Consider the following 22,711-nt stretch of genomic DNA (forward strand, 5'->3'; position numbering starts at 1 on the left):
AGAGAGAGAGAGACAGAGAGGTCTTCTCTCTGCTGATTCATTCCTCTGGCCAGGCCAGAAAGTAGCCAGGAGTTTCTAATGAGTCTCCTAAATGGGTGCAGAGGCCAAAGCACTTGGGCCATCTTCTGCTGCTTTCCCAAGCACATTAGCAGGGAGCTGGATGGGAAGTGGAGCAGCTTTGACTTTAACCAGTGTCCATATGGAGTGCCAGCATCTCAGGTGGCAACTTTGCTCTGTAAGCCACAAATTCAAGTTCCTGCTCTTTCAAATAAATAAATCTTTAAAAAAAAAAGTATTCTCACATTTTATTACTATAATTTGGATGGTGATCATTATAGTTTATCTTTTAAAAAAGCAAATCTGTAATTTTCAATGAGTATGTGTTTTATTATTGAGGTTTTACCCCATTACTTAACATGAGAGATAATCTCTAACATTTATAAAGCATTCCATAGATTATGATTTTTTTAATACTTTATCATTTGATTTCGCCATAGTACTGTGGAATAAGGGGTTCCTAACAACACTGTTGATTGTCTGCCCACTTGCCTATTTTATGTTTTTTGTTTGGCTGCACCCTGATTTTGTTCAGCTGTCAACTCTTATCTCACATGACTCAGGATGAAATCCCGATTAGTACAAGCCTGTTAGGGTAAGTTCATTCCATCTGCCAGAGATTGGTTTAGCTTGTGACCTAGTTCTGGCCAGGGATATGAGAAGGGGATGTGGGTATGGGGAGACAGATGTCAGGAAAAAGGTCCCTCCGTTTTTAAAAGGGATTCAGAAGAAGGAAGTGATCCCTAATTGTTTGCTTCCTGTTGTTGTGATTTGATGTATCTATCTGTATATTTGTGACTGCAAGTAGAGATAACCTAAAAATCAATCGACCTGCTGCGTATGGTGGAAGAGAATCATGGGAAGAGCCAGTCACCAAATGAACCAACCCTGGAGCTGCCCTATTGCTTGACTTCTTGTTACCAGACAAGACATTTTCATTCCAGTTATGATCACCCTCACTGACAGTGGGATCATTACTGCCATTTTATAGGCAAGGAAACTGGGACTCCTAGAGTTAAAATAAAATGATCATTAAATAGGGAATTCGCTGTTGAAGCCAGAATTCAGCATGCGTGCTTATTCCTGGTCTCGTGGCCTTGCTGCTTCATTCTGTGGCATTCTACAAACAGCCCTGCCTGCCTGCTTGGAAAGGATCTAGCTTATCAAACTTAGGTATTTGTGTTTGAAATGCATTTTAGATAGTGTTTAATTATTTGGTGGTTGATAACCTGTAACAGACACAGCTTTGAAATTCTTGTTGCTTTTTTTTTGTTATGCATTCTTTTTTTTTTTACATTCTAGCACAACAATTACCTGTTAGTTTTTTGGGGGTTTTTTTGTTTTATTTATTTTTTTTTATTTTTGGCAGTATTGATATAATTCAGGTAAAAAGGTTCAAGCACTACAGGAAGATGGGTAAGACAATTAGTTCCATATTGTTTCCTTAATATATCTTATGTAAAAGGAGATTTTAAGGGAGAAGCCTCACCCAGTCTCCCACCCACCCCAAGTCCCAGATGTGGGGCATGCTCTGAGGGTCTTGCCCAAGAGGTTTTGATAGTTCACCAGTTATGAATTGCTGCCACTCTCACCACTCCAAGGACGATGCGTTTGTTGGAGATTCCACTGATTGACATAGTCCATCATAGCATCTCTGTTTGCCCAGTATTTTCATTGCCAACATATAGCTGAGGTGACTGATTGACTTGTTCTGTCCTCTGTAGTTTGATAATTAGCATTCTGAGTCCAAAAGCTCGATTGGGGGGATCCCCAAAGAAACTTTGTCTGAGGTGTTCCCAGACCAGATTCTTGTATGTGCTAGCAAGTACAGGGCCCAGTACAGTTCATTGCCCCGATCAGCTGGTGGTTGCAGTTGCTGGGTTGGTTCTGTTTCCATCCCTGTCTTCCTCTGGAACCAGTGGGTGTTTGCAGTCCAACCTGTGGGTGTTTGCCCAGCACATACTCAGCCCTCTCATAAACCAGTGGGAGCTGCAGCCTAGCTGGAATGACCCACATTAACCCCAACCAGGCCCGCTCCCTACCCTGGTTTGCCAGTATGTGCAGCAGACTAGTCCAGTCTGTCCCACATTCCCTTCTGCTCTCATACATGTCAATGGGTATTAAAACCTTATTCAATCTAACCAGCTCAACTGTCCAGCCTTCATGGATGTTGTTGGGTGTCTGTCTAGCCACCCCAGCCCCTGTCCTAGTTTTCATGCCCTCCCTTGAGGGGTGGTAACCCAAGAGGAAGGAGCCCACTATTTCCCTCCCAGGTCACTCCCACTCCCAAATTATGCACTCTCCAAGTGGTTCTGTGGTTTAATTTGACAGAACTAGCCCCCAGTGCCAGCTTCTGCCAGCTGATGTTGTGGCTAAGCCCCAATTGTTATGCATTCTTAACTAACCTAGATTTTTATTTGTAAGTTGAAATCTTAAAGAGAAAATTATTACAACTAATTTTTTGACTATCTTATGAGTATATATTTCAAACAATTTGTTAAATTCCACCTACTCTTGTAGATGTATTTCCAGAGGTATACCAGATTCTGAGAAGTGAGGTGATCCATTTGTAAAACAATGTGTTAAAATAGTTGTCCAACCTGTTGGGCTTGCGAGGAGTAGCAGGGGTTTTATGTTTTTTAACAGCAAAGTTTATGGTTGACCGTGAACATGAAGTTCTGTGCACCAGTGTTCTTTGTGCACCAGGTTCGGTTTCCTACCCTGTTCTAATCTCCTTCTTCCTTCCCCTGGGTAAGAAGACTGTGCTACATTCCTCTTATCACAGAGGCAAATCGGGGCAGTGTTCAGTCTGAGTGAGTTTATTCATAGATGAATAATTCAATTTAAATACATCTAATGCCATGATAAAGCCTCTGTCAAAGGGGAAGGTCATTTTTTAAAAAAGATTTTTTTTTAATTGTTATTGGAAAGTCAGATTTATAGAGAAAAGGAGAGACATAGAGAAAGATCTTCCATCCTCTGGTTTACTCCTTAAGTGGTTGCAATGGCTAGAGCTGAGCCAGGAGCCAGGAGCCAGAGAAACTGCCTCTGTTCTTCCACGCAGGTACAGGGTCCCAAGAACTTGGACCGTACTTGAGTGCTTTCCCAGGCCACTAGCAGGGAGCCTGAAGGGAAGCGGGAGAAGCCAGGACACGAACTAGTGCCCATATGGGATCCTAGTGCATATAAGACGAGGACTTTAGCCACTAGGCTACCTCGCCTGCCCGGTCAGGTATTTTTGAAAACAAATTATTTTTGGTGGTGACTAGTAAGGAAGAAAGAAGCAGCAAAGCCCAGTGTGATGGCTCACTAGGTAAATCTTCACCTTGCATGCACCAAGATCCCATATAGGTGCCCGTTCGTGCCCTGGCTGCTCCATTTTCCATTCAGCTCCCTGTTGGTGGCCTAGGAAATCAGTTGAGGATGGCCCAGAGTCTTGGACCCTGCACCCGTGTGGGAGACCTGAAAGAAGCTCCTGGCTCCTGGCCTTGGATCATCTTAGCTCCAGCCATTGCAGCCTCTTGGGGAGTGAACCAGCATATCAGAGATCTTTCTGTCTCTTCTTCTTTCTGTAAATCTTCCTTTCCAATAAAAATAAAATAGATATTTGAAAAAAATTTTAAAAAAGGAGCAGCAGCAAAAATGTCTAAGATATTCCAGCCTCCAGAGCAGGACAGTTTGTGACTCCCATCCTCCTGCCCATTTCTGGAGTGGAAGTGACTACCACGTTGGAGAGCCCTGGGTCAGAGCACCATCCGCACCTCTCCACCGCCTTGCCCTTCCAAGGCTGGAGGGTTGGCTGGTTGCAGTGAGGACGGAAGCAAGATGAAATCTGAGACTGTCCTACCCCTTAACGGAATGCTTGAACAGTTCACACAGCTGTGCTTCTCCCTTGTCAGAAGAACTTAATTTTTAAAAAAATTTACATGTGGGTTTTTTTTTTAGATTTTTTAAAAGATTTATTTTTTTTTTATTGGAAAGTCAGATATACAGCGAGGAGGAGAGATAGAGAGGAAGCTTTTCCATCTGATGCTTTACTCCCCAAGCGGCCGCAATGGCTGGAGCTGAAGCCAGTCCGAAGCCAGGAGCCAGGTGCTCTTCCGGGTTTCGCACACGGGTGCAGGGTCCCAAGGCCTTGGGCCATCCTCGACTGCTTTCCAAGGCTACAAGCAGGGAGCTGGAGGGGAAGTGGTGCCACCGGGACTAGAACTAGTGATCATATGGGATCCCGGGCTTGCAAGGTGAGGACTTTAACCACTACGCTATCGCACCGGGCCCATACATTTACACGTGTTTTTTAAGACAGAAGCATGCAGGGAGATAGAAGGAGAGCCCTCCAAATTCCCACAACACCAGGGCTGGGCCAGGAACCTGGAACTCAGTCTAGGTCTCCCAGGTGGTGGCAGGGATCCAGGTTAGTGAAATGCTTTAAAGAATGTGATATTAGCAGGGGTGGGACTTCTCACTGGGCACCTTTGGAATATTTTCCAAATTCTTAATTTCATTTAAAATAAATTGTTCTGGAAACCGATTAATGGCAATAGAAATTCAGTACTGTGTAATTGTTTAGAATTATTCCTTAGCTATGATTTTTTTTTTATTGAAAGATTTTATGTCTCTAATACTCTAAGTCTCAACTGGATTAAACCATGTGATGTCCTGATACGAGTATTTTATATAAAGATTAGCACAAGTGATATCATATGTAGCTTTTTACTGACTTCTTTTTTTTTTGTTTTAAGATTTATTTATTTTTATTGGAAAGTCAGATATATGCAGAGAGGAAGTAGCCGAGTGGCCGCAATGGTTGGAACCTAGCCACCGATCCAAGGCCAGGAGCCAGGAGTTTCTTCCAGGTTTCCCACACGGGTGCAGGGTCCCAAGGTCCTGGGTTGTCCTTGACTGCTTTCCTAGGCTACAGACAAGGAGCTGGATGGGAAGTGGGGCCACTAGGATACAAAGCGGCACCCATGTGGGATCCTAGCACGTGCAAAGCAAGGACTTTAGTCACTAGGCTACTGCGCCAGGCCCTGGTTACTGACTTCTTGAGATTGTTCTCAGATTTCTGTTTGAAGTACTGAGTATGTTAATTTGTCCTTTAAGGAAATGTTTGTTATTTTTTTCAGTAACGCTCACTCACCAAAGCCCTCTACCATGAGGAGTTGGTTGGACAGATGTAGGATCAGAAACTCCGTCCAGGTCTCCTGTGGGTGACAGGACTCTGTCCAAGTACTTGAGCGATCATCTGTTGCCTCCCAAGGAAGCTGGACTAGAAAAGGAATAGCTGGGAATTGAACTAGACACCATACACGGGATATGTGCATCCCTGACAGTGACCGAGCCCACTGCACCACTCCTATCCTTTTAAAATTAGCATGTATCCACAAATGCAGAATTTGCCCTCCTTACATAGATTTTCTTCCAAAAATTATCTTAAGTTATAAAAATGGAAAGTGTGTTTTAACATCTGCATGAGTTGGGTGAACCCTTCTTTATAGTTTATATGTTGCTTTGTGCTGTCCTGAACAGAAAACTTGATGCGTTAATAATGTCTCAAACAAGTGAAGGCATTGCTTTCCTCTCATCACAAGAAGAGCCAAGGTGGACATTCTGTTGTTGGTCAGCTGTTGAAAGGAGCCATCACGGACCCACGCTGCTTTTGCTGTGCTGTTCTGCCATTCTTGGTGATCTTGTCATGTAGAAGGCTCCCAATGGCTGCTCTCCAGTCGGCAGTGCCCCTGGTTTCCAGGCAGGAAGGAGTAGGAGGGCAGATAGCCACAGGCATACACCTGCTGCGCCTGTTCCCAAGCAAGGCCTTCCTGGAACTCAGTTGAGTGACTTCTGCTTAGAGTACCTTACTCAGAACTGTGTCACGCTGCCACACCCAGCTGCGTACAAGGCTGGGAATGATAGCTGCGCTGGGCCTCTTGTCATCAGCTGGATAAAATGGGAATTCTCTTGAGAAGCATTGCAAAAAGAGTTCTGTGTTTTTGCCAAATTAGTGGGACTATGGGAGAATAAAATCAGAGAGCATGTATAGCAAATACACTACAGGATGAATGCTGTTGTTGCTTTTGAACACCTTAGCACTCTGAGAGCTAGGTTATATACATATTATATAAAACCGTAAAATAAACTCAATGTATATTTAAACAACTAAAAAAGCACAATTAATTGTATTTTTTCTGTATATGTTCTCTCAGCCTACTAAGCTTGTAGTTCATTAGTTAATTAATTTGAAAGGTTTGAGGGACAAAGATTATGCAACAGGCAGACTTGGGCCAGGTTGAAATCAGGAGCTGGAAACTCAGACCAAGTCTCCCACATGGGTGATGAGGACCCAGCCACCTGAGTCATCGCCTGATGCTTCTTAGTGTAGCTTAGCAAGGAACTGGAATTGGGGGCCCAGCAGGACTCGAACCCAGGCACTCCAATATGGGATGTAGGTATCCCAAGTGGTGTCTTAACTGCAGTACACATGCCTGGCTTGATTGCAGTTAATTTAAAGGAATGTATTTTGTTTTTGTCTTTTTAAATTTTAATTTTGTTTTTGCTGCTGTTTACATTAATTGAAAAGGGTGTATTCCCATGAGGGTCCAGGTAGGTGGAACAAGTGTTTCCAAGTTTTTCTTTTTCTCCTCTATCCTGGGGTCAGAGGGGAGGGTAGGGAAGGGAAGTGGGCTGCTCCTCACTGCCAAACTACATCAGGGATGGGGGATGGGGGATGGAAATTTTTTGAAAGGATTTATTTATTTTTATTGGAAAGGCAGATCAGATTTATGTAGATAAGGACAGAGAAGAAGATTTCCCATCCACTGGTTCACTTCCCCCAATGGCTGCAATGACTGGAACTGAGCTGATCCAAAGTCAGAAGCCAGGAGCTTCCGGCTTGCGGGTACAGGGTCCAAAGGGTTTGGACTATCCTCTGCTGCTTTCCTAGGCCTCAAGCAGGGAGCTGGATGGGAAGTGAAGCAGCTGGGACATGAAGTGGTGCCCATATGGAGTTCCAGAGTGTGCAAGGTGAGGACTTTAGGCACTAGGCTACCTTGTTGGGCCCTGCTGTGAGTTTTTAAGGGCTTCCTCCAGAAGTGAGTGATACACATCTCTTCCATGTAGTCAAAGCAAATCTCAAAACCTGCCTGAATTGAAAGGGATTGGGAGCACTATCCTTCCATGTGCTCAGAAAGACGAGCATCAGGGCATTTGTGAACAGACTGGGGCTAGTGCAGCATTTTGAATGTGCAGTGTGAGATGAGATGCCATCTAGAAAACTTTCACAACAGCAGCGGCTTGGGTGTAGTTCCAAGTGTTTTTATTTTTTTAAATCCTCATATGACAACTTAGCAAAAAGAATTTCTTTTCTTTTTTTTTTCTTTAGGTTTTATTTTATTTATTTGAAAGGCAGAGAGACAGAGACAGAGGTTTCCATTCACTGGTTCATTCCCCAAATGGGAGCAGCAGCTGGGGCTTGACTTAGTTGAAACCAGGAAGCAGGAACTTAGTTGAAACCAGGAAACAGGTCTCCCCTGTGCATGGCAGGAGACCAAGCACTGGGGCCATCTTCCACTGCTTTTGCAGGTGCAATTGCAAGGATCTGGATTGTAAGTGGATCAGCTGAACCTGAAACTGATGCTAATACAGGATGACAGTAGACCTTAAACTGATGATCTGACTTGCTGCACATGGCTCTGGACCCTAGAGGAATTTTGTTTCTATCAATCAATCAATCAATCAATCAATCAATCATCTATCTATCTTTTTTTTTTTAAAGATTTATTTTTATTATTTTTTCATTGGAAAGGCGGATATACAGAGAGGAGAGACAGAGAGGAAGATCTTCCGTCAGATGATTCACTCCCCAAGTGAGCGCAACGAGCCGATACTATGCCGATCCGAAGCCAGGAGCCTCTTCCGGGTCTCCCACGTGGGTGCAGGGTCCCAAAGCTTTGGGCCGTCCTCAACTGCTTTCCCAGGCCACAGGCAAGGAGCTGGAAGGGAAGCGGGGCTGCCGGGATTAGAACCGGCGCCCATATGGGATCCCGGGTGTGCAAGGTGAGGACCTTTAACCACTTGCGCCACCGCGCCGGGCCCCATCTATCTATCTTTAAAAGACAAAGTTAGAGAGTGAGAGAGAAGCTTCCTTATGTTGGTTCAGTAACCAGAACAGGGCCAGAGAGAAGCCAGGAGCCTAAGCACTTGAGCCTTACCTACTGCTTCCCAGGGTACACATTAGCAGAGCAAACTGGGGCATTTGTACACATTAGCAGAGCAAACTGGGGCATTTGTAATGTGGTACAGATGTCCGAAACCATCTTAAAAAAAAATTATCGGAGCTGACTCAGGGGCATGTCAGGCTAATCCTTAATCCTCCACCTGTGGTAGCAACATCTCTTACTGTCCCAGTTGGTGTCCTGGCTGCTCCACTTCCAATCCAGCTCCCTGCTCATGCCTAGTAAAGCAGTGCAGGATGGTCCAATGTCTTGGGCGCTGCATCTATGTGGAAGACCAGGAAGAAGCTCTTGATTCCTGGCTTTAGGCCAGCCCACATCTGACTGTTGAGGCCATTTGGTGGGTGAACCAGTGGGTAGAGAATATCTCTCTCCCTCTCAAGTAAAATAAATAAGATCTTTAAAAAAAATTTACTAATTTATTTACATATTTAAAACACAGCATCACAGAGAGACCGAGAGAAAGAGAGAGAGAGACAGAGACTGAATCTTCTAACTAGTGGATCATTTCCTAAATGCCTGCGATGGCTGGAGCTGGGCCAGGCCAAATCAGGGAGCCTGGAATTCCATGCAGGTTTCCACATGGGTTGCAGGGGTCCAAGCATTTCAAATATCTACTGCTTCTTTCCCAGACACCTTAGCAGGGATCTGGATCATGAGCAGAATAACTGGGACTTGAAACTGGGATTCTTTGGGGTGCTGATGTCATAGCCTTCCGCTTAATCCACTGTGCACAGTGCAGACCCATTAGAAATGGTTTAGATATTTGTTAAATCAACCAGTATTTGTTTTTTGCTTTGTTTTAAGTTTGTGTTGTTGTAATAAACCTGTAAAAGATAAAAAGACTTATAGGTTCTTAAGATAGTTTCCAAGTGAGATTTTTGTGAACACTTTTTGCCCGGCTCCCATCTCCCACTGCCTCTCCCCCAAACACCATCTTATTTATTCTAATTCCATGAAGAAGGTGCTTGTTAGGAAGAAAATCCAATGAAGCATTTAGTGTACTTTTACAAGATTGTAACATCGTTAACTCTGATATACAAAGAGTAAAGCCCTAGCAAAACTCTAACCTAATCTAGTTAATAAAAAAATTCCTAATCATGTTATACATCAGATATATTTAATGGCAGTAATTCCTTAGCTGTGCTTGCAGGATTTGATTGGGAGGGAACGTTCCATGACAAGAGAGGAAATTGTTTTAGACAGTCCGTGTCCACATGAAGTGCAAATGCAGAGTTCATTCCTATTGTGTTATCCCTCGTTCAATGCATCATGAAGTTCCTCTTCTCTCTCAAATCTCTTTTCTTTCCCCTTAACCCTCAGTTTTTGTGCTTTTCCCATCGTGTTTCCCCTTAAATGAACAGGTGTTTCATGGTCTCAGATTCCTTAGTGTGGAACTTCTATAAAACAGGCAAACTCAAGAATCCAGGAGCAGACCTGAAATCCCTCTTGCCACTTCAATAAAAAGTTGGGTTGAGTCTTAATACATTTCAACAAATGCGTCCATTAATGGATCTTGAAAATGGAATTCGTCACTGGGGCAGGCGGTGGGGGGCTGTTCTTACTTGGCAGGATATGGTGCAGTTTGTCTACCTTGTATCCGTGAACCCCGCCTGTTGCTTTCACGCATGACTTCATTTCAAACTCTCATTGTCAGCATCAGCTTCAACCTGGGCCTGATCACAGAATGGTGCTGGAATCTTCCTGAACATAGAACCTCACAGTTGCAAGAGATGGGAGGTTTGCCAGTACAGAACAATAAGGGCTTAGAGTGCCTCCTCCCTGCCTGTCGCCATCGTGAGTGCTGGAGGAGGGAATGTTGGAGGGGGAAAGGGCAGTGCCACATACCTTTCATCAAACTGCAGTCACAAGACTGCTGGAGCTTAGCCACCTTGGTAAGGTTGAAGAATGAGCAAACTATGGGATGCTTTTGGCTGCTTGGAAATACTGTCCCCGTAGTGATAAGCTCTAGAGCGCAAAGCACGAAAAAACAAACAGTGGCTTCTCTTTCTTTGACCTTCCTTTCTCTGTCACTTATTTCTTCTTGAGGCCTGCTTCTGCCAACTGCAGCAGCAGGCAAATCAGAGCTTTAGAAGGTAGTTAGTGGACATTCTGCCTCCTGCCCTGTCCGAAATTCATCATGGAAATGAAGTTCCACAAATACTACTGTCCCTCATTCTACCTCAGTTATAATAAGGAGCAAGAGAAACTGGCTATATATGTACCCTGCATGCAAAAAGAATGATTCCTTATTTTCTAATCATCCAGGATCTTTAAAATTCCTTCCCAGTATAGAAATACAGAGGGAGGAAGGGCTAATATGTGGCTTAATCCAGTGAAATTTGTCAGATACAACAATTTAAATCACTTTTGGGTGCATTCTTCAAAAAATATAAATTTCTCTGATTCTGTTACTTCCTTGCCTTTTGCATTCCTTGTTGGGATAGTACATTGTAAGGTGGGGGGCTGATGAGTTAGGAGACTGTGGGCAGATGGATGGAATTCATGACCCACCTCATGACTTCCAGTCTTTTTTGGCTCTGTTGTGGAACAGCAGCCTTGCCAGTGCCATGGCTGGCACTGGCTGAAGGAGGCCACCCTGTCTGGACCCTCCGTGGAGTGCGCTACGTGGCCTTTGCCTGTCCTCCCCGCTCTGGCATGGCTGTCGATGGGTTCTGTGACCCTTTGGCACTTGTCACATGCCTCCCCTTATATCCGCCATATCCTGCTATTGGCCTGCTGGTTCCATGCTGCCTTTGCTGTGGCGTCATGCCTTTCTTTACCATGGAGGCAGCCAGGAACTCCGGCAGCTCAACACCCCATCCCACCCATTCTGGGCATGTCTACTCACTCTTCCTGCCCTCACTCGGGCAGGATTTTCAGGATCTTTTGGAAACAAAAGGCAGGGCTGCAGAGAGAAGATAAATAAACTAGCTATTGTTCTGACTTTGCTGCAGTACCAAATTTTCTTTGATATGGCTGACCCTGGGATGAGGGTTTGTGGCGTGTCCAGCTGTATTTCCCAGAATCGTAAATAGGGAGTATGCCAGAAGCTCTTCCAGTGCAGGATTTCCCTTACCTGGCATGCACCCTTGCAAGAGGGAAGGGTGGACACACTCAGTTCCTGCACTTTCTCCTTCCAGTGGCTTTCCTCTTTTCCCCTTTCTTCACCCTGTCACATTAGAATTTCCCTCCAGGTAAAACTGTCCTTTGTGTCACTGTGTACACTGAAGTTAAAGGATTTTGGACAAAATAACTTTGTTTAGAGAGGGTCCTAGTGTAAACTTTGCTCTTCTCTCTGCTTCTCTTCTCTCCACACTTCTGCTGTAACAGATGCTCTGTCTAGGCAAGGGGCACTTGTGCTAGATTGGGAGAAGTCATATTCCACACAGGTACATGAGTAGCTCTCAAATATACTTTTTTCAAGGGCAAAAGTTTGGCACAGTGATTAAAATGCCTGTTGGGTCTCCTGCGTCCTATATGAGAGTATCTAGGTTTGAGTTCTGCTCTAATTTCTGTTCCAGCTTCCTGCTAATGCATTCCTTAGGAGGAAGTGGGTGATGGCTCAAGTGGCTGGCCACTCACCTGGGAGACTTGAACAGTTTCTGGCTCCTGGCTTAAGCCTAGCCTAGCCCTGGCTGATGTGAACATTAAAGGAGTGAGCCAGCAGATGAAAGGTATCTGTTTCTCTGCCTCTCTCTTTTTGAAAAAAATTATACTTTTTTTTTTTTTTAAAGAGAAGGAGAGAGGCAGAGAGAGAAAGATCTCCCATCTGCTGGTTCACTCCCCAAGTGGCCACAATGGCTGGAGCTGAATTGATCCAAAGCCAGGAGGCAGGAGCTGCTTCTGGGTCTCTCACATGAGTATAGGGTCTCAAGGCGTCAGGTCATGCTCTGCTGCTCTCCCAGGGCACAGATAGGGAGCTGGGAGGGAAGTGGAACAGCCAGCACGTGAACCAGTGCCCATAGGGATGCCAGCACTTGCAGGTGAAGGATTAGGCAGTTGAGCTATGGAGCTGACTTGCTTTCTCTCTCACATAAATAAAATAAGCATTTTAAATAATGCAGTCTTAATGAAATCACAGAGAATTCTAGGGGATTTGATTATGTTAGAAACAGACCTTGAAGCAATTAAAAGCATTTCAAATTGAAGATTCTTTATTGAAAATATTTTATATTTAAGCAGAAGTGGATGCACACATCTTGGCTCTCAGATTTAAAGGTTTAAAAAATACAATGTGATTATAGGTATAGAAGTGAAGGGAAATCACCCTTGTGCCTCTGAAGGTTCACTGGAATTAACTGAAAAGACCAGTCAAATAGGGGAGAAGGCATCACATGTACTTCACGCGAATATGCATTCATAGTGCGTTTACTGACAGCCCCATTTCTAGAAAGGAGGGGAGAATGGAGACAGTTTAAAGATTCAGGATGATTTTAGTGGGACTCAGTGGGCTTAGAGATATGTAGTAGCCTGAAAGACAAAGTCTGTCTTACATCAAGACTATGATTTATAATTTACAATTTCGAAATGTTTCTCTTTGGCATGTTGAAGGCACCAAAATAGAAGATGGTGGGATGGGACCAACATCTTTCAAGATGCATTGAGAGTCTCTCTTCCTGACACAAGCTTTGTTAATGGAAGCCCTTGTTTTCTTGCTTGATGGTTCCAGAATTTAGGCAGACAATGGGCCATCAGATCTTTGGTCTGTAAATTGCTTTGGTTTAAACTTCAGCATGCCATGCTGAGGTATTTTGGGGAATAATCCCTGCAATCTCTCTCTGACCAGATTGATACTTCTGTGTTCCCTCAGGCACAAGTGGCAGACACTGTTAGAAAAAAATGTAGTAAACATGGAGGGAGATTTTAAAAAATACACAAGAGGGAGAACTCTGATTAAGATGGTCTGATCCTGGTTGTAATCAGTTGTAATGCAGTGAGACTGTTTTAAAGTCCTTTAAAAACTACACTGTGATCTATTTTAATCTTGATGCACAAATAGAAGGTATGCATCTGAGAAAGAGGAGGGAGCAAGATGAGATGTTTAGCTTCCTGTTGTGCATTGCATTTTAGGTTTACAAAATTGTGCTGAAATTGGAGGTCATCATTAGCTCCCTTTTCACAATGACACAGGATTAACCCAAAGTGTTCTGCTTCACTCCCGGCAGCCAGATGCCCATTCTGCATTTTTGCAGTATCTCTGTCCCTAAAGATAATCTTTTTAAAAGTATAATTAAGGAGAATGCTTGACATCCTTCTCTGTGTTGTGAGCCCCTTCTTTTTCAGGTGGCTGCTTCTATTTGTGTTCTTTATTTCAGTTTTGTGGATGTGTCCAGATATTTCTAAGCCCATGCACATGTCCTTGCACTCACTGTTTCTGATAGTATACTGTTGGTGGAGACATAAATGTTCTTGGGCTGCAGTACACACCACAGCTTTGGCCCCCTCTCCAGTTGCATGCCACATCTTGGGTACAGCTGGAGCAGCTTACGAGCTTCCAATTCCACACTTGGTGGAAGGCAGACTGTAAAGTGGAAATGAACCACTAGGGATTTTACAGTAACCTTTGTTTATTTATTCGTTCACTTGTTAACATTTATTAATGTTATGCCCAAGGCTATGATGGATGGTGAGCATGAAAACAAAATATATGTAACTGTTCTTACAGAGTTCCTAAGTCAGCTAAGGAGGTAGATAAGCAGACTGTTACTGTAGAGGAAGGAAAGAGAGACACATAATTTAAGAGCAACAATAGGTTGATTTCTATTAAAGTGGCAATTTTCGGGCCCGGCGCTGTGGCGCAAGTGGTTAAAGGTCCTCGCCTTGCACGCCCGGGATCCCATATGGGCGCCGGTTCTAATCCCGGCAGCCCCGCTTCCCTTCCAGCTCCCTGCCTGTGGCCCGGGAAAGCAGTCGAGGATGGCCCAAAGCTTTGGGACCCTGCACCCACGTGGGAGACCTGGAAGAGGCTCCTGGCTTCGGATCGGCATAGTATCGGCTCATTGCGCTCACTTGGGGAGTGAATCATCGGACGGAAGATATTCCTCTCTGTCTCTCCTCTCTGTATATCCGCCTTCCCAATGAAAAAATAATTAAAAAAAAAAAACTAAAGTGGCAATTTTCTTTTTTCATAAATATCTATATTTAATATATACAATACATAGTATATAATATATAGTATATTATATACTATATAATATATGGCATATAATATATTGTATATATTATATATTACATATATTAATATATAATACATATATATATTAAAAAGGAGAGAAGAGAAGTGCTATTAATGGACCAGCTTGATGGGGCATAAACTGGAGTAGCTCCGGGCAGACAAGGATGACTGGACCAGTCAGGTAAGAGCAATGCTGGAAAGATGAAAGGGAGCTTGGAAGCACTTGAAGAACTCTATGCCTTACTTTCATCACTTCTAAAATGGGCATGATTATAGCACACAATATGTAGGATTTGTAATGAGATTCAGTCAATTAATCTAAGCTCCTGGAATACTGCCTGAGAGTTCACTTTTTAAAATCTCTCTCATTTTATAATAACTACCCATGATTTTCCTTGGATGTAGATGTTGATGTTTTCTCTCTGTGTGTGTGTTTACAAGTAGGTGTAGGATTTAATCTGCCAGTTCTCATCATTCTGTCTTACTGCATACCAGTCGTCTGTTCAGTGCCCCCTTCAACAGCATGAATGCACATCCTGCAGACCGTGAGAAACTCCCTCTTCCCTCCCAGTCTTCTTTCATGACCTATAGAAATTTTGGGTACTCTGTGATTCCTGACCTCCCAGGCATGGTGGCCATTCCACAATAGGCAGGTGTCCTTCCACAACAGGCAGTTGTTATAGGCAATTCCTTCTTAAAGGAATGGATCTTACTTACAAAATAGTTTATTCAGTATCTCCATTCCATTCTTACTTTGAAAATAAGGGAGGTAGAATAAAAATAAACAATATTCCTTCTGTTGCCCAACATACCTTTCAAAAGCTGTATTTTTTTTTTCAGTTTCCGTATTTATTTGAAAGAGTTAAAGACTGCAGGAGTTTCACCTGGGTCTCTAACGTGGGTGGCAGGGGCCCAAGGGCTTCTGCAGCTTTTCCCAGACCATTACCTGGATCAGAGCTGGAGCAACCAGAACACAAACTAGTGACCATATGCTGGTATCACAGGCACAGCTTAGCCACTGTTCCACAATGCCCACCTACAAAAGCTGCTGTTGGAGGGCCTGAACCCTATTTTGAGATAATCTGATAAAGCATAAAGGATTAGAGAAAGGATCAAGTTGGGACAAACCAGCATATGATGAAAATGATACATTTAATCAGAGGCTACTCCAGGCCATACTTGTTGAGACTGTGGTGGGTAGATGACTGTTGCATTCTGAGCAAATGAAGTTGCACAAGCAAGAGTTAAGATGTGAGCTGAGATGCCCAAACTCTGTCTGAGACCTTACTAGATTATTTATAGTTGTGTCCTCTGGAATTGTAGTAGGAGTTACTGCTTTTGTAGTTTATGACTTTTGATTTGTTTTTTCCTGGCTCCATTCATTGCTTTCAGTGGCAAGAATCTTGTGTGTTAGGATCTTGTTGTGATTGCAGTATCTAGCTGCCTCTGCTCTGCTTGTTTGACTTCATTTCTTAATGTGCTGAGCAGACACTGGCTGAATCCCCGAGTCTATACCAGGCAATCTTCTTGGCAGGGGATAATGTTGCTAAACAAAGCTTCCTGCCGCCATGGAGCTTATATTCTTGTGTGGACAAATAATCATAGTAGATAAATACAGAATATGTTAGAAGGTACTAAGTACTGTGAAAAAGAAGAAGAAGAGGAGGAGGGAAGGAGAAGGAAGAGGCTTAGTTTGTTGAGCCACCATGCTGGTGCTGATATGTATACTTTCATACTTCAAACTTGATTTGACAACTTCTGGTCAAGTTTTGCTATTGTGAAATATATATTTAGTCTTCCTACTCCCTGAGCAATAACTCTTAAACTTCTTGGGATCTCTAGAGTGATAAAAATCTTTTGTATCCTTCTAAGATGGCTGTTGGCTGGATGTCCCTAGAAAGCTTTAGAATATAAACTTGTCATCAGAATGACCAAGGGAAGGTTAGATGGCTAGACTTTGACTAGGGCTGAGAGTTAAGCGCATGACCATTGGCCTCTGGTTTTAATTCATCATGCCAATGTAATGAAACCCCTGTTAAAATAATAAGTGACAGGCTTCAGGGATCTTCTGAATAGCTGGATACATGCGGATGCATGGAGGGGAGCCATGGCTGAGGGGGCAGGGCAGCTCTTGGCCTTTTGTGCAGGCTTGACCCTGTGTGTACATTTGGGACATTTTTTAATAGTAACATTAGTAAATGTAGGTAAAATGTTTCCCTGAGTTCTGTGAAATGCTCTAGCAAATCAAACCCAAAGTGGAACTTGTTGGGAAGCTTAGTTTATGGCTGGTTGGTCAGACTGACTGGTATCTATTGTGGGACTGAACCTTCAGTCTCTGGAGTCTAAGGCTGTCTCCAAGAACTAGTGCCAACATGGAATGGAATTGGAGACATCCGGCTCGCATCTGCTGCAGAACTGCTTGGTATGTGGGGTTCTCCCCTACCTCCCAGCCTGTTGTTAGGTGTGCTGTGTTGAGGGAAAGTATAAATAGAGTAGGAAAAGCACTTTGGTTTTTTACTTTTAATACCAGTACATTTCCTAGTGTCTATGATGATTTCTTGTCAGCCAAGAGCGCCTGTGTAAGTGTCTGTGTGTGTAATGTTAGGGGTGCAAAGATACTTCTTGAATTTTAATTTGCTTTGTTTTAAAGTTAGAAGGAACATATCCTTTCTTTAGCCCAAGTTATAGTGGAAAGGTATATTACTTTATCCTAAACATACCCTAAACATAACACACAACCCCGCCTGTGAGGTGAATGCCAGGATTCGTGAGCCCCCGGGGCAGGGGTCCTGGCGGGGCTTGAGTTACCTGGTCCTGGTCCTTCGACCTGCTCATGAGTGAAAAAGGTGGAATAGTGGATGCAGACCCTGACTCATATGGAGAATATAGTAGCCCATTTGGCACCTTAGCAGAAGAACAGAGCAAACTGAACAGCTATTCCAGCAAATGACGGCAGCAAAAATCTGGATGAACAGAGACTTGAGGTGGATTGTGTCAGCCAGTGGACAGGAGGGCTGCCTGGCCCCTGGATTGGCAAAATTGACAGTGTTTCAGAACCTTCCAAACCACTTGGTCAGAACCTTCAGAACATGCTCTACAGTGGCCCTGGGTTGGTGTTGCATGGCTGTTCTCCACCCCTAGGTAACTAGGATATTGGGAAGGCTGAGTGTGGCTTCCCCTTTATCTCCCCTTCCCCCAGAGACAAGAAGAAATAGAGAATTTGGAAACAATGATTTAACCCACTTTTCCCTAATCCTCAACCCTTCCCACCCTGATCAAGCATGGAATCATCATCAAAACATTTTTAAAAATAATCTGTCCATTAAAAAAAGAATTGTGATATTTATACAATATATACAAAGCAAAATTGTTCCCAGATACTTCAAGGTATTCACCTCTGAAATTTGGTACTTGTTCTTAATAAGAATTGGTTAAAATATTCCTCATTTGGAAAGTTTTCAGCAGTTGGGTACAAACATGGCAGTCATTTATAGAATAGATAACTCTGGACTTCAGAGCTAAGCAAAAAATAGAAGCCAGCTAAAATGACATGCAATTCATCCCAGATTAGGCCACTCCACTAGCTCTGGCTAAGGGTGGAACGCTGAAAGGGCAGAGATGAGGTGCAGCCAGGACTTCAGAAAGAAATTGATGTCAACAGGGAGAATTTTGAATTTTGCCTGATGTGGCATTTAATACCTTGTACTCCAGTTGCTCCTGTCAAATTGTTTTAATATTGCCGTGTGTTGTTGACAGATCAATCAGGAAGTCCAGGCCCCTTCAGCCTCAGCTGGGTAGCCCAGTTGCTTGACCTTTGCCATGCTGGGGACCTCCTTGTGAGGATCTGGGAGGGAAAAGAACATGATGCTACTTCAAAACACTCACAAAAAAATGGCATTTAAAGGAAAGTTTATTTTGATGGAAATATTTTTTGAAATCCTTGCATTCAAGGGGTCTTAAATTTTATGAAAAATTTGCATTATGAAAAAACCGAATCAACTTCAAAGTATTTTTACACTAATGTTTTAAATTCCATTTTCCACAACTTTTTGGAGTAGTGTCAGATTTCAAAATTTTGCTTGAAACTTTGGCAGCTTATATAAGTGAGGAAATAAAGCTCAGGTGTGTCTTTATAACATCAAATTTTCAGCACTGAGACTGGGATCTTCTTCTGTTCTCTGTAGCTACTTGTGGTCATGTGTGCATGACAGGAAAGGACAAGAGCTGATGTGGTACCAGGGTAGTTCAGATTCCAGCTTGTCTTCCTTACAACTGTGAGATTTGAGTTTCCTTCTATATAAGATGGGCTTTAAAAAATTTATTTATTTGAAAGTCAGGGTGCACACAGAAAGAGAGAGCAAGCTTCTGTTTGCTGAATCACTCTTCAAACAGCTCCAGTGCTTGGAATTGCATCAGGCTGAAGCCAAAGCCAAGAACTTCATCCAGGTCTCCCACATGGATGTCAAGGGCCCAGCTACTTAGCAGGGAGACAGATTGGAAACACAGCAACCAAGATTTAATCTGTTTCTCCAATGGGATACTGACATCACAGGTGGATGCTAAGCCCACCGCTTCACAATGTTGGCCCATGAAAGAAGGTTCTAATACGTGCTCTTGAGGTGTTAGAGGGATGATACCAGGCAGCACTTCAGAAATTCAGTGAGCATATTCCATGATGAAGGATTCACAAAATACCTTCTTCCTTTTTCTCTAACAGTGGAACTCAAACTGCTAATTTCGATGGAAAACTAATATCTCAGATTGTTTACAGTTTAATTTTGTATATGAACTGTGAGTACATTTACATAAAAATTATTTAAATAGTAAGACAAAACCTAAAAAAAAGTTTGTTTTAGTAGATTTTTTACTACAGTGAGGTGTTTACACATTCCTGACCTCAGTGCCTTCTGTTGCATTACTGAAGATAACCACTGTGACAACAACGGCAACACAACGGTAGAGGTTCATTCTATTTCCTTGTTCGAGAAGATCCAGGATGTCCTATTAAGGCTCTTGATGCATCACAGATGCCAGTTAGGTGCTTCAGTGTGTACTTTTTGGCTAACTGATTGGGATTTCCTAGGACCTCATAAATTGTTCAATATTTTATTTAAATATATATTATTTTTCTATTTTTAAAAATATGTATTTAAAGAGTTATTTATTTTTATCTGAATGTCAGAGTCACAGCGAAAGAAGGAGACACCGAGAATGCGATATTCCATCAGCTGATTCACCCCACATGAATACAGAGACTGAAGGACTTGGGCCATCCATCACTGCTTTCCCATTAACAGGGAGCTGGACTGGAAATAGAGTAGCCACAGGCAGAGGCTTAACCTATTATGCCACAGTTTTCACCCCAGGAAACTGGCCAGTATATTAAATATTATATAATACCTTTCAGTCTGAGTAGTGGGCTGTCCCTTTTGGGACTTAGCTCTTGCAGGTCATAGGCCTATTTTGAAAGCATCTTCATGTACCCTGTGGACCAATTCTATGTGTTTCTGTCGTCTGTTTCGCTGATTTTAAACGAACATTGACTATCATTGGGTATTTAATGAGGAGGTTGAATAGATTCTTTCATAATTGCCCTTCAGCTTTCAAATAGAAATTCTGAGACCCAAACATTTAGTTTTAGGCTTTGGAGAAGAGAATCTTGGGAGGCAAAGCTATTGAAGTGATTCTCTCATGGGAAGTGGCTCCGTCTGTTCTGTCTCTTCATATGTGAAAGTCAGGAGAGTCATTCAAGCACACCAATGGATAGCGCGACTTGCTCCATGCTTGTTTGGGTCCCAAAAGATTCATTTTGTCTGCAGTAAACTCCATAAAGACAGCTAGCTACTGGTATTAATTTAATATCCCAAAGAATTTAAGCCCCTTAGACACTGGTGTGAAACAATAGATTTGTTTTAATTAATTACCTTCATGAAGAATAATCCATACAAAGAGGATGGTATTAGTTAATTGTGTTTAACTTTGCCAGTTATGGTAACTGTGGGAGAAGCTCTTGAATGATTGCAGTTTTAAAGTTCTTCACTGTCATGCCATCTGTCTTCTTATTTTTACTTTCCTTGTTGATCTGTAAGGGCTGTAGTAAATAATGAATGATGTAAAGGCATGTGAAATACTCAGGCGTCTGTTCAGTTCCCCATACAAATGTTGCTGTGTACTTGGAAAACTATCATCAACAGTGTCATGAAGTTTTTATACAGATCTACCATGCTGCTAATAGCGAATTTAATAACCTCATACACAGCAAATCTGGAAAGAATTCTATTTGGAAAGCAAGGAGAAAGTCTCTGTTCCTTTATAATCAGGGGTTAGGTTGAGCTCTGACTTTTTCTTCCTCTTTAATTAATAGATACACACATGCATGTGTCTGAGTGCACACACACACACACACACTTTGATTTGTTTTACACACAAATTATGTTCTTATGAAAAATATGGTAAGTCCAAAAAGTACTTGAAGCAAAAAATTAAGTTACTCATAATTCTGCCAGCTTTGTTTTAAAATTTTTTTACTTGAAAGGAAGAGTTAAGTAGAGATAGAGAGAGGTCTTATATCGGCTGATTCACATTTGGGACATAAAATGGTCACAGTGGTCTCCTATGTAAGTGACAGGCACGCAAGCACTTGAGCCAACTTCTGCTGCTCTCCCAGGCACAGTAGCAGGGGCTGGATTACTACCCAAATGGCTGCAATCACCTAGACTGGGCCAGGCTGAAGCCAGAAACCAGAAGCTACAATGGGGTCTTCCACATAGGTGACAGGGGCCCAAGGGCTTGGATTATCTTCTGCTTTTCTCTTGCAATTAGCAGGGAGCTGGAGTGGAAGTGGAGCAGCTAAGACATGAACCAACATTCAAATGGGATGCTGGCACTGCAAATGGTTTCTTAATTTGCTGTAGACAATGCTGGTCCTGATTTCTTAATTTTATAGCATGTGAAATATAGAATACATTTCTGGAAGTAAAATTTTAAGGGCTAAAATGATACACTTTGTTGTGTTAAATTTCTGAGGATTTCTTTTTTTTTTTTTTAATTCGATAAATGGAATGAGTATCGCATATTTCTCAATACAGATTTAGGAGCTTAGTGGTACCCTCCCCTCCTTCCTGCCTTTATTTCCCAACAAGCACCCGCCTCCTTTCTTGTTTTTTTCTTTTTTAAGATTTATTTACTGATTTTTAAAGATTTATTCATTTTTATTGGAAAGTCAGATTAACAGAAAAGGAGAGACACAGAGAAAGATCTTCCTTCTGCTGGTTCACTCTCCAAGTGGTGCCGATGGCTGGAGCTGAGCCTATCTGAAGCCAAAAGCCAGGAACTTCTTCCAGGTCTCCCCTGCAAGTGCAGGGTCCCAAGGCTTTGGGCCATCTTTTGCTGCTTTCCCAGGCCACAAGCAGGGAGTGGAGTAGCCAGGACACAAACCAGAGCTCATATGGGAGGACTTTAGCCACTAGGCTGCCACACTAGGTCCTTTCCTAGCATAGTGTTTTCATTTCACTTTACATGCATAGGCTTAACACTCCATTAGGTAAAGATATCAACACAGAGCAAAGAGAGAAAACAGACAACCTGCTGTTGCTCAGTAGTACAGACAAAACTGTAAACAGTAGTCAAATACCAGAATGTCAATCTTACTCAAAAAGGTTACATTTTTATACTCTGCATTTAATTAACACAGATCAGGGAAGACATGATATTTGTCTTTTTGGGGATTGGTTTATTTTACTAAGCATAATGGTTTCCAGATGCTTCCATTTAGTTGCAAAAGACAATATTTCATTCTTTTTTTATGGCTTAATAGTATTTCATTGTGTGTGTGATATCTATACACACACACACAATGAATAGAATAACATTTTCTTGACTCACTTGATAGGCTTATGGGTTAATGTCATGTGTTAGCTCTGAATTGGCCTCTATAAACATGAGGGTATAGATAACTTTCTCATATGCTGATAGCATTTTTTTTTTTTGTAAAGGACGTGTTTTTTTTTTTTTTTTTGACAATCTTTACATAGTTAATTAGGGCAAAACGGTTCAAGGGCTACAGGAAAGTGGGTAAAACTAGTATTTTTTCCATGTTGTTTCCTTCATGTTTAAAGGGGGGTATTAAGGGAGAAGGCCCACCCAATTTCCCACCCTCCCCAGGTCCCGGATGTAGGGCATGCTCTGAGGTTCTTGCTCAAGTGGTTTTGATATTGCAACAGTTATGAATCGCTGCCACTCTTGCCAC

At 42.6% G+C, this 22,711-nt stretch overlaps 1 protein-coding gene across 1 annotated transcript in view; it reads left to right on the top strand.

The window, feature by feature from the left end:
- The window catches only part of WDFY2 (WD repeat and FYVE domain containing 2), a 159,058-nt gene that overhangs the window by 19,838 nt on the left and 116,509 nt on the right, over nucleotides 1-22,711 (top strand). The gene's annotated exons all lie outside the window — the stretch shown is intronic.

The sequence above is a fragment of the Ochotona curzoniae genome, unplaced genomic scaffold (genome assembly GCF_017591425.1).
Source record: "Ochotona curzoniae isolate NIBS_2020 unplaced genomic scaffold, NIBS_Ocur_1.0 contig_64, whole genome shotgun sequence".
Lineage (NCBI taxonomy): Eukaryota > Metazoa > Chordata > Mammalia > Lagomorpha > Ochotonidae > Ochotona > Ochotona curzoniae.